Source organism: Staurois parvus, unplaced genomic scaffold, assembly GCF_062004578.1.
Source record: "Staurois parvus isolate SC_StPar_1 unplaced genomic scaffold, SC_StPar_1.0 ptg002117l, whole genome shotgun sequence".
Lineage (NCBI taxonomy): Eukaryota > Metazoa > Chordata > Amphibia > Anura > Ranidae > Staurois > Staurois parvus.
The window spans coordinates 49,355-62,714 of record NW_028319913.1 but is presented as its reverse complement, the minus strand read 5'-3'; positions in this window follow the sequence as shown (position 1 = coordinate 62,714).

Sequence of the window (13,360 nt, the reverse complement as noted above, 5' to 3'; positions counted from 1 at the left end):
CCTGCCTGTTCCTATATGTGGTCCTTGTTTCTGACTCTTGAGTACTCTCCTGTCCCTGGTTCCCGACTTTGGCTCTGATCCTGACTTTGGCTTCTCCCTCTGATTCGGTACCATGCTGCCCAACTGGTATGACCCTGGCTATCCTGCAACTCCGCTCCAGTCCTGTCTCCTGGCTGGATATCTGGCTCTGCCATGCATCTGGCAATCGGCCAAACCTGCCTGGGCTATCGCCACAGTACCCTAACCAACTGGTACCCTGCCTACCAAGGCCATCATCTGCAAGAGCCGCAAGCAAAGCACTGGCGCTCTTGTCCCCCTGGTCCCCAGACTCCCTCTGTTCCAACCTCAGCGGGGTCAGGATTAGTGACACAAGTGAGGCCGACCTCGTCAATTCAGTCTCTCATCAGGTACATGACAGGAGGAGGAGAAAGAGGATGAGACCAGAGGAGGAGGAGAAGGATTATTATGTTATATATTTTATTATATTATCTTTTATTAAATGTATTAATATTATATATTATTTTCCTAAATAGTAATATGTTATATATTATATTCTAATATTGTTATTTTCTAATATTATAGTATATTGTTTAATTAACTTGTAGTATTTTTTTTTGTTAAATAAAATTTTTTAATTTTATACAGGATTTATATAGAGCCAATAGTTTGCTCAGCACTTCACAATATAAAGAATATATTACACTGCATTATATTGCTTTATATATATATATATATACAGTCATGGCCGAAATTGTTGGCACCCTTGATATTTCTCCAGGAAATCATGTATTTCTCACGAAACGTATTGCATTAACACATGTTTTGCTATACACATGTTTATTCCCTTTGTGTGTATTGGGACAAAACAAAAAAAGGGAGGAAAGAAAGCAAATTCGACATAATGTCACACAAACCTCCAAAAATGGGCTGGACAAAAGTATTGGCACCCTTTCACAACTGCGGATAAATAAGAATGTTACAAGCATGTGATGCTCCTGTAAACTCACCTGGGGCAAGTAACAGGTGTGGGCAATATAGAAATCACACCTGAAAGCAGATAAAAAGGAGAGACGTTCACTTAACCTTTGCATTGTGTGTCTGTCTGTGCCACACTAAGCATGGACAACAGAAAGAGGAGACGAGAACTGTCTGAGGACCTGAGAACCAAAATTGTGGCAAAATATCAACAATCTCAAGGTTACAAGTCCATCTCCAGAGAACTAGATTTGCCTTTGTCCACAGTGCGCAACATTATCAAGAAGTTTGCAACCCATGGCACTGTAGCTAATCTCCCTGGTCGTGGACGGATGAGGAAAATTGATGAAAGATTGCAACGCAGAATAGTCCGGATGGTGGATAAGCAGCCCCAAACATGTTCCAAAGACATTCAAGCTGTCCTGCAGGCTCAGGGAGCATCAGTGTCAGCGCGAACTATCCGTCGACATTTAAATGAAATGAAACGCTATGGCAGGAGACCCAGGAGGACCCCACTGCTGACACAGAGACATAAAAAAGCAAGACTACAGTTTGCCAAAATGTACTTGAGTAAGCCAAAAGCCTTCTGGGAAAACGTCTTGTGGACAGATGAGACCAAGATAGAGCTTTTCGGTAAAGCACATCATTCTACTGTTTACCGAAAACGGAATGAGGCCTACAAAGAACAAAACACAGTACCTACGGTAAAATATGGTGGAGGTTCAATGATGTTTTGGGGTTGTTTTGCTGCCTCTGGCACTGGGTGCCTTGACTGTGTGCAAGGCATCATGAAATCTGAGGATTACCAAAGGATTTTGGGTCGCACTGTAGGGCCCAGTGTCAGAAAGCTGGGTTTGCGTCCAAGATCCTGGGTCTTCCAGCAGGACAATGACCCCAAACATACGTCAAAAAGCACTCAGAAATGGATGGCAAAGAAGCGCTGGAGAGTTCTGAAGTGGCCAGCAATGAGCCCAGATCTAAATCCCATTGAACACCTGTGGAGAGATCTTAAAATTGCTGTTGGGAAAAGGTGTCCTTCCAATAAGAGAGACCTGGAGCTGTTTGCAAAGGAAGAGTGGTCCAAAATTCCGGGTGAGAGGTGTCAGAAGCTTATTGATGGTTATAGGAAGCGACTGATTTCAGTTATGTTTTCCAAAGGGTGTGCAACCAAATATTAAGTTAAGGGTGCCAATACTTTTGTCCAGCCCATTTTTGGGGTTTTGTGTGACATTATGTCATATTTGCTTTTCTGCCTCTGTTTTATATTTGTTCCAATACATACAAAGGGAATAAACATGTGTATAGCAAAACATGTGTTAATGCAATACCTTTTTTGTGTGAAATACTTGATTTTCAGGAAAAATATCAAGGGTGCCAACAATTTCGGCCATGACTGTATATACTCTTACTGGCCACTTTATTAGGTACACCTGTTCAATAGCTGGGTAACACAAAATGATAATCAGCCAATCACATTGCAGCAACTCAACGCATTTAGGCATCTAGACGTGGTGAAGATGACTTGCTGAAGTTCAAACCGAGCATCAGAATGGGGAAGAAAGGGGATTTAAGTGATTTTGAATGTGGCATGGTTGTAGGTGCCAGACAGGCTTGTCTGACTTTTCAAAAACTGTTGATCTCCTGGGGTTTTTCCACACAACCATCTCTAGGGTTTACAGAGAATGGTCCGAAAAAGAGGAAATCTCCAGTGAGTGGCAGTTGTGTGGAGGAAAATGCCTTGTTGAGGTCAGATGGAAGGGTCAGAATGTGCTTCATGGTTCATGGATGTGCAGCCAACAAATCTGCAGCAACTGCATGATGCTATCATGTCAAGATGGAGCAATATCTCTGAGGAATGTTTCCAACACCTTGTGGAATCTATGCAACGTAGAATGAAGGCAAAAGGGGGTCCAACTAGCAAGGGGGGCCTAATAAAGTGGCCGGTGAGTGTATTATATACAAACTGTATATTAGTTGTGAATGGGGACACATCTCCTGCTGGATCTCTTTACTGACATGGATGGGGTGATGTGTGAGGAACATAAGGATGCCCCATCGTTTGATGAAAATGATCGACCTACAGAGGACTGACTTCAAAGACACCCTGAAAATCAAAGTGAAAAAATGATGCAGCAGGCGAGTCAGTTTTTATGAAATGTCATTGCAGCAACTCAGAATGGCCCTCAGTAGTGTGTGTGGCCCCCACGTGCTTGTATGCATGCCTGACAACGTTGGGGGAGGCTCCTAATGAGACCACGGATGGTGTCCTGGGGTATGTCCTCCCAAATCTGGACTAGGGCATCACTGAGCTCCTGGACAGTCTGAGGTGCAACCTGGCATCGTCGGATGGACCGAAACATGACATCCCAGAGGTGTTCTATTGTATTTAGGTCAGACGAGCGTGGGGGCCACTCAGTGGTGTCAATTCCTTCATCCTCCAGGAACTGCCTGCATACTCTCCCCACATGAGGCCGGGCATTGTCATGCACCAGGAGGAACCCAGGACCCACTGCACCAGGAGGAATCCAGGACCCCCCCGCACCAGGAGGAACCCAGAACCCCCCTCCCCCCCCCCCCCGCACCAGGAGGAACCCAGGAACCACTGCACCAGCGTAGGGTCTGACAAAGGGTCCAAGGATTTCATCCCGATACCTAATGGCAGTCAGGGTGCCATTGTCTAGCCTGTAGAGGTCTGTGCGCCCCTCCATGGATATGCCTCCTCAGACCATCCTTGACCCCCTCACCAAAACCGTCATGCTAAACCATGTTCCAGGCAGCAGAACGTTCTCCATGGCTTCTCCAGACCCTTTCACATCTGTCACATGTGCTCAGGGGGAACCTGCTCTCATCTGTGAAAAGCACAGGGTGCCAGTGGTGGACCTGCCAATTCTGGTGTCAATGGCCAATGCCAATCCAGCTCTATGGTGCCGGGAAGTGAGCACAGGGCCCACTAGAGGATGTCAGGCCCTCAGGCCACCCTCATGAAGTCTGTTTCTGATTGTTTGATCAGAGACATTCACACCAGTGGCCTGCTGGGGGTCATTTTGTAGGGCTCTGGCAGTGCTCATCCTGTTCCTCCTTGTACAAAGGAGCAGATACCGGTCCTGCTGATAGGTTAAGGACCTTCTACAGCCCTGTCCAGCCCTCCTAGAGGAACTGCCTGTCTCCTGGAATCTCCTCTGTGCTCTCGTCTCCCAGAATCCCCTCCGTGCTCTCATCTCCCGGAATCCCCTCCGTGCTCTCGTCTCCCGGAATCCCCTCCGTGCTCTCGTCTCCCGGAATCCCCTCCGTGCTCTTGTCTCCCGGAATCCCCTCCGTGCTCTTGTCTCCCGGAATCCCCTCCATGCTTTTGTCTCCCGGAATCTCCTCCGTGCTCTCATCTCCCGGAATCTCCTCCGTGCTCTCATCTCCTGGAATCTCCTCCGTGCTCTCGTCTCCCGAGATCTCCTCCGTGCTCTCGTCTCCCGGAATCTCCTCCATGCTCTCGTCTCCTGAGATCTCCTCCGTGCTCTCGTCTCCCGGAATCTCCTCCATGCTCTCGTCTCCTGAGATCTCCTCCGTGCTCTTGTCTCCTGGAATTTCCTCCATGATCTTGTCTCCTGGAATCTCCTACATGCCTCTTGTCTCCTGGAGTCTCCTCTGTGCTCGTGTCTCCTGGAATCTCCTCCGTGCTCTTATCTCCTGGAATCTCCTCCGTGCTCTTGTCTCCTGGAATCTCCTCCATGCTTGTCTCCTGGAATCTCCTCCATGCTTGTCTCCTGGAATCTCCTCCGTGCTCTTGTCTCCTGGAATCTCCTCTGTGCTCTTGTCTCCTGGAATCTCCTCTGTGCTCTTGTCTCCTGGAATCTCCTCCGTGCTCTTGTCTCCTGGAATCTCCTCCATGCTCTCATCTCCTGGAATCTACTCCATGCTCTCATCTCCTGGAATCTCCTCCATGCCCTTGAGACTGTGCTGGGAGACACAGCAAACCTTCTGGGAATGGCAGGTATTGATGTGCCATCCTGGAGGAGTTGGATTGCCTGTGCAACCTCTGTAGGGTCCAGGTATGGCCTCATGCTATCAGTAGTGACACTGACCCGAGCCAAATGCAAAACTAGTGAGAGACAGTCAGAAAAGATGAGGAGGGAAAAAATGTCAGTGGCCTCCACCTGTAAAACCATTCCTGTTTTGGGGGCCATCTCATTGTTGCCCATCTAGTGCACCTGTTGTTAATTTCATTAACACCAAAGCAGCTGAAACTGATGAACCCTCTGCTACTTACCTGACCAGATCCTCTTTGACTTACCTGACCAGATGTCAGGAATGGACTCGCCAATGGTGTTGGGACTCACCTGCCTTGTGGGCTACAGTACCAGGGCTGGCCAGCGGGTGCTCTCAGCAGCCAGAAGCTCACTCCGGCAATCAAGCCATTACCTGAGGCTGATTGCAGGAGGTGTATTTAAGGAATGGCCAGGCCTGCAGTCAGTGCCTTGGTGTATGTTTCCCATGAGCCCCTCTACCTGCATCCTGTCTGATTCCTGCCTGATCCTGACTCTGCTTGAACTCTGCCTGCACCGACCTTGGCTACTCCTGACCAATCTTCTGCCTACTCCTTGTATCTTGTCTGCCCGTTAGCTACCGACCCGGCCCGCCTGACTACGTTGCACTCCATATATATATATATATATATATATATATATATATATATATATATATATATATCAGTTAGGTTTGGGTTTGTTGCACCTGGTTGTACGTGTTTGTGTTAGTTTTGGGTTTGGTTGTTGCACTGCGTTTATGTTTGTGTTGCCCTTAATAAATTATATTGTTTTACACGCTATACCTGAAGTCTGTGTTTCCCTGCGTCGGTCCCACACCTCTGGTCATACCCGGAGCCCTGACACCAGATCAGTATCCCAGGAGTGTCATGGACTTGATGCAACTCGGATTACAAAGTCGTTCTTTCAGTTTTGTGAGCCGTGTGGATATAATTCCCGCCTCTCAGTAAGAGATGACATTGGCAGGAAATGGTACTGATCTCTGTTACCATCTCTGATCTCATCTCATTTTATCTGCATCACACATTTCAGAGCAAAGAAAAATGACAGTTGGAGCCAGAAGGACAGTTCGGATATGTACAACCTCACCACATGGTATACACCGCCGCCAATCACAGCACTGTACATAAATCAGCTGTCTGCTTATCTTTTGGCTTCTCCAATTTATCCCCTCCCCCCCCCCCCCATCAACATTTTAATGACATTAATAAATAAAACCTTTCTGTTCTTATTGCCTTCCTTATTTTGGACCCAGTGATGCCATCTGTGCTTCTCTATGCAATGTAGGCAGATCATGGCTAGTGGGATGGGCTGCTTGGGGACTGTACATGGCTTCCTGAAAACATAGCCACACCCTGCCTTAGTACTTCTCTCAAGAGCCCTCGGTACTGATATGAGTGGAATGGCTGCTGGTAAGAATTATGCAAATATCTTGGTGGAGGGATGTCAGTTTGGAGTAGTGGCCATGTCTAGGTAACGCCCACATGTGATGCTGAGCCTCCATGATTGAATGAACTGAAATCTAATAAATGAAAAGGGGCGGGGCCAGGGACAATCAGGCTGGGGAGGAAAAAGCTAGATGGTGCTGGACTCCAGCCATGAAATGAGGCGGAGCTCTATCTTACTTGCTTCAGCTTCTAATGCACATTGTGAGAAGCTCCCAGTGTGCAGTGACATCAGAGGAAGTCCAGGGGAGGAGCCAGTACACCTGTGCAAGACTAAAGGGGAGGATCCGGTACACCTGTGCAAGACTGAAGGGGTGGAGCCAGTACACCTGTGCAAGACTGAAGGAGTGGAGCCGGTACACCTGTGCAAGACTGAAGGGGAGGAGCCGGTACACCTGTGCAAGACTGAAGGGGAGGAGCCGCTACACCTGTGCAAGACTGAAGGGGAGGAGCCGCTACACCTGTGCAAGACTGGAAGGGAGGAGCCGGTACACCTGTGCAAGACTGAAGGGGAGGAGCCGGTACCCCTGTGCAAGACTGAAGGGGAGGAGCCGGTACACCTGTGCAAGACTGAAGGGGAGGAGCCGGTACACCTGTGCAAGACTGAAGGGAGGAGCCGGTACACCTGTGCAAGGCTGAAGGGGAGGCCAGAGGGAATATTTAAAGCGGAATTACAATTTCATCCTTGGGGGTGTTTGCCATGTGTGCCATAGCTGAGCTCCTCCATCCCCCATAGCTGAGCTCCTCCATCCCCCATAGCTGAGCTCCTCCATCCCCCATAGCTGAGCGCCTCTATCCCCCATAGCTGAGCTCCTCCATCCCCCATAGCTGAGCTCCTCCATCCCCCATTGCTGAGCTCCTCCATCTCTCATAGCTGAGCTCCTCCATCCCCCATAGCTGAGCTCCTCCATCTCTCATAGCTGAGCGCTTCCATCCCCCATAGCTGAGCTCCTCCATCCCCCATAGCTGAGCGCCTCCATCCCCCATAGCTGAGCGCCTCCATCCCCCATAGCTGAGCTCCTCCATCCCCCATAGCTGAGCGCCTCCATCCCCCATAGCTGAGCGCCTCCATCCCCCATAGCTGAGCGCCTCCATCCCCCATAGCTGAGCTCCTCCATCCCCCATAGCTGAGCGCCTCCATCCCCCATAGCTGAGCTCCTCCATCCCCCATAGCTGAGCTCCTCCAACCCCCATAGCTGAGCTCCTCCATCCCCCAGAGCTGAGCTCCTCCATCCCCCATAGCTGAGCTCCTACATCTCTCATAGCTGAGCACTTCCATCCCCCATAGCTGAGCTCCTCCATCCCCATAGCTGAGCTCCTCCAACCCCATAGCTAAGCTCCTCCATCCCCCATAGCTGAGCTCCTCCAGCCCCCATAGCTGAGCTCCTCCAACCCCCATAGCTGAGCTCCTCCAACCCCCATAGCTGAGCTCCTCCATCCCCCATAGCTGAGCTCCTCCATCCCCCATAACTGAGCTCCTCCATCCCCCATAGCTGAGCTTCTACATCTCTCATAGCTGAGCTCCTCCATCCCCCATAGCTGAGCTCCTCCATCCCCCATAGCTGAGCTCCTCAAATCCCTCATAGCTGAGCTTCTCCAACCCCTATAGCTGAGTTTGTACATCTCTCATAGCTGAGCTCCTCCATCCCTCATAGCTGAGCTCCTCCATCCCCCATAGCTGAGCTCCTCCGTCCCCCATAGCTGAGCACTGCCATATCTGGGCTCCTCTATCTTTCATTGCTCAGCTCCTCCATCCTCTTTATTAATGTTTTTTCCCTTTCGCCCCTCCTTCACTTGTTGCAGATTGCACTCTCTGTGGTCTGTGCTCAGCACCCCCTGCATTCCTGTACAGCTCCTGCACTGATCTGGCAGCTGCAATGTTTACATTTTAGCAGTGGATGCATTCCCTTCACCACATGGGAGGGACTGCTGAGACACTTTGGTGAGAAGTACATTATATTGCTAAACGTATTGGATCCCCCCCCCTCCATATCATGTCATTCAGGTGTTCCAATCCCCTCCATATCATGTCATTCAGGTGTTCCAATCCCCTCCATATCATGTCATTCAGGCGTTCCAATCCCCTCCCAATCATGTGATTCAGGTGTTCCAATCCCCTCCCAATCATGTGATTCAGGTGTTCCAATCCCCTCCCAATCATGTGATTCAGGTGTCCCAATCAACTCCATATCATGTGATTCAGGTGCCCCAATCCCCTCCATGGACACAGGGGTATAAAATCAAGCCCCTAGGCATGCAGACTGCTTCTACAAACATTGGTGAAAGAATGGGTCGCTCTCAGGAGCTCAGTGACTCCAAGCGTGGTCCCGTGATAGGTGGCCACCTGGGCAATAAGTCCATCCGTGACATTTCCTGGCTACTAAATATTCTACGCTCAACTGTTAGTGGGATTATAACAAAGTGGAAGCAACTGGGAACAACAGCCACTCAGCCAGCAAGTGGTAGGCCACGTCACATGACAGGGCGGGGTCAGCGCATGCTGAAGCGCACAGTGCGCAGAAGTCACCAACTGTCTGCAGAGTCAATAGCTAAAGACCTCCAAACTTGGTGTGGCCTTCAGATGAGCCCAACAACACTGCGTAGAGAGCTTCATGGAATGGGTTTCCATAGCCGAGCAGCTGCATCCAATCCTTCCATCACCAAGTGCAATGCAAAGCGTCGGATGCTGTGGTGTAAAGAACGCCGCCACTGGACTCTAGAGCAGTGGAGACGTATTCTCTGGAGTGACCAATCACGCTTCTCTGTCTGGCAATCTGATGGACATGTCTGGGTTTGGCGGTGGCCAGGAGAACGGTACTTGCCTGACTGCATTGTGCCAAGTGTACAGTTTGGTGGAGGGGGGATTATGGTGGGGGGTGTTTTCAGGGGTTGGGCTTGGCCCCCTAGTTCCAGTGAAGGGAATTCTTAAGATGACATTTTGGACAATTTCATGCTCCCAACTTTGTGGGAGGAGTTTGGGGATGGCCCCTTCCTGTTCCAACATGATTGCACACCAGTGCACAAAGCAAGGTCCATAAAGACATGGAGGAGCCAGTTTGGGGTGGAGGAACTTGACTGTCCTGCACAGAGTCCTGACCTCAACCCCATAGAACACCTTTAGGATGAATTAGAGCGGAGACTGCGAGCCAGGCCTCCTCCCCCGACATCAGTGCCTGACCTGACAAATGTGCTTCTGGAAGAATGGTCCAACCTTCCCATAGACACCCTCCTAAACCTTGTGGACGACCTTCCCAGAAGAGTTGAATCGGTTATAGCTGCAAAGGGCGGGGCCAACTCAATATTGAACCCTACAGACTACGACTGGGGGGGCCATTAAAGGTCAAGTGTGTGGAAAGGCCGGCGGCCCAATATTGAACCCCACGGACCTAGACTGGGGGGGCATTAAAGGTTGTGTGTGTGGAAAGGCCGGTGACCAATACTTTTGGCAATATAGTGTACTTTCGGTTATAGGTGTCCCTCGTTCCCATCTCAGAAAGTTGGGAGGTATGGGTATTGCACAGGAGAGTCCAGTAAAGGTGGTGGCAGCGGCCAGGGTGGGGGTGGGGGGATGGACCCCTTTTGCTGCCTGTAAAAGTAATCCAATATCTGTGTAGCCAATAGAATTACTTTTACTTTGTTCAGCATCATCGACGCTAAAAAAATAATCTCCCGGGTCATCGCTGCAACTGCATATGTTTGATGGACGGTAGGTGGTTGAAGTGTACACCAGCACCCTCTTTGGGATTGTTCTGGGATGGGGTGAAGTCAATCACTGTTCCTTCAGCAAGAGTTCATTCTAGTGACACCAGCAGCCCTCTGCAAGCACTCTTGTACCCCGCTTCCATACTACCTTTCTATATAGAAGTGGTAGCGGTTGGCGTGGTCATTAAATCTAAGCTCAAGGCTCCATCTTGTGGTTGGATAGACAGGTCTGCCTCACTCCATTGTATGAAAAATGTTACTAATCCATAGATAAGGGAAAAGTCATGATTACAGATGAGAGGACAATCCTGCATGAATCCAGACTCAGCTCTCATATCATCAGTCTGAAGGTGTTTAGAAGACCATGGAGACAATCTGTACCGATCATCTCAGGAACCTCCGGTCTTCTGCTGGCTGCAAATCTTTCACACCCAGCCAATCCAGGCCCATTATTTTCATTTGACCCCCTGAATGGACTAAAATAATAGTGTCTTTTGTAAAACCTGGAACCCCGCTTTCCAACCCCAATCTCTCCCTCTCTACTCATCATTTGTGCTCCTCTCGGTCTGGCTTGTTGACCTCTGTATATAAATCTACTTTGCCTACCATGTCTAGAATGACTTTAAACTTTATTGCCACCAAATTTCGGTTTTGGCCAGACACTGGTGAGTTCCCCCAGACTGTAATATCCCTCAGAAGCAGGGGCGTAGTTCCCACAAGGCAAACAAGGCACTTGCCTAGGGCGGCATTTTTCAGGGGGGCAACAGCTCCCCCGGAAGAAGAGATGGAAGAAGGGACACGCACGCCATGGGGACCTGGTGGGACCCGAGAGAGGATGCGTGCTGCTTGATGGTGTATGCAGAGCCTAACTCTCGTTCCCGGGGATGTCCAGAGTTGTGAAGGTGAGTGTCTTTCTCACCAGAGGGGTGGTAGTGGAAGGGTCTCTGGGGTGAGGGACAGAGGGTGTTGTTGGTCAATATTCGGCTCTGTCCGTGGGAAGGGGAAGGGGGGGTGGTGGCAGACAATTTTTGTGTTGCCTAAGGCATCATTTTTCAGGGGGGCAGCACCTCCCCCCAGAAGAAGAGATGGAAGAAGGGATACGCACCACATGGGGACCAAGTAGGATCCGAGACAGTCTGTGTGCTGCTTGATGGTGTATCCAGAGCCTGACTCTCATTCTCGGGGATGTCCGGAGCTGTGAAGGTGAGTGTCTTTCTCTCTGGTAGTGGGGGGTGGTAGTGGAAGAGTCTCTGGGGTGGGGGGCAGGGGTGTTGTTGGTCAATGTCCGGTTCTCTCCGTGGGAGGGGGAGGGGGGGGTGGTGTTGGTCGGTGTCAATGGGGGCAGACAATTTTTGTGTTGCCTAGGGCAGCACAAAACCTAACGACATCACTGCTCAGAAGCAGGACCGTCTTGATAGCATCATGGGCCCCTGTGCAAAGTAATGCACTGTGGCCCCTACCAGCATGCCCCAATTTATACGCCTACTTTCAAGGCAAAGGGGCACAGTACAGGGCGGGATCAGGAGGCCACAATACTGGGATCAGGAGGGCACAATACTGGGATCAGGAGGACACAGTACTGGGATCAGGAGGGCACAATACTGGGATCAGGAGGACACAATACTGGGATCAGGAGGGCACAGTACTGGGATCGGGAGGCCACAGTACTGGGATCAGGAGGGCACAATACTGGGATCAGGAGGCCACAGTACTGGGATCAGGAGGCCACAATACTGGGATCAGGAGGCCACAGTACTGGGATCAGGAGGCCACCATACTGGGATCAGGAGGCACCATACTGGGATCAGGAGACCACAGTACTGGGTCAGGAGGGCACAATACTGATATCAGGAGGGCACAGTACAGGGGGGATCAGGAGGGCACAGTACAGGGGGGATCAGGAGGGCACAGTACTGGGATCAGGAGGGCACAGTATGGGGGGGGTCAGGAGGGCACAATACTGGGATCAGGAGGGCACAATACTGAGATCAGGAGGGCACAGTACTGGGATCAGGAGGCCACAGTACTGGGATCAGGAGGGCACAATACTGGGATCAGGAGGGCACAGTACTGGGGTCAGGAGGGCACAGTACTGGGATCAGGAGGGCACAGTACTGGGATCAGGAGGGCACAGTACTGGGATCAGGAGGGCACAATACTGGGATCAGGAGAGCACAATACTGGGATCAGGAGGACACAGTACAGGTTCCGGGCCACTGCCATCCTAGGACAGATTAGTAAAAAACATGACTGTCCTGGTAAACCCTGAAAAATTATCATGGGGCCCAGAGGTGTCCATGCATTAAGCGACAGACCTGCTCAGAAGCTCCGAAGATGATACTCCCTGCTGTACGTTGTGTCTCTGCTCCGCCTACAAAAAAATGAAAGGGTGTCGCCCGACCACGACCGAACTAGGCATCCCATTGCTTGGAGACCAGTATGGAGGATTACGTTGTAAATTGTCATTACAGCATCTGTGGTAGTTGGTTGGAGTTCTATTGGGCATCTTTCATGGAGGAAGACTGGGATGGGGGTTGGAGATGCATTTGCCCACTAGGTCAGTACTTATAGGATTGGGCCTGAGTAGACATTGATAGAGGGTGTGATATCCTCCTCATTCAAGTCTGTGATTAGAGATGAGCGAAGTATTCAAAAATTCGATTCGACTGATTCGGCGAATTCGTAGAAAAAATTTGATTCGAGTCGAATATATTCGCTGTGAATTTAACTTAAAAAAGGGTGTTTCTAGGCTTCAGAGAGACTTAATATTAGTGCTGAACACTGTACCTTTAATTTAAATGCCCTTGGAGTCTGCTGGGGAAGAGAAATAATACTGTCAGGCAGTATGACATGCAGATGAGTGCCGTCGATCTTAGAATCACCGCACACTTCACTCATTTGGCCAGTCACGGGGCCAAAACCAGAGTGTGGAGCCACAGTGTGGCGGTGGAGGCAGCAGCAATGGGAGGCCATGCAGCACCCTATGACAAAAATGGAAACCACCAGCAGTGTGAGGAGACCTGAAAGTGGCACATGGCAGAGTGTGGCGATAGAGACAGCAGCAATGGGAGGCCGTACAGGGACCCATGACACACTCTGGACCTGGCAGCAGCATGAGGAGGCGGTACAGGGGCCCATGGCAGATTACGGGCCTGGCAGCAGCATGAGGAGTCGGTAGGGGGGCCCATGGCAGATTACAGG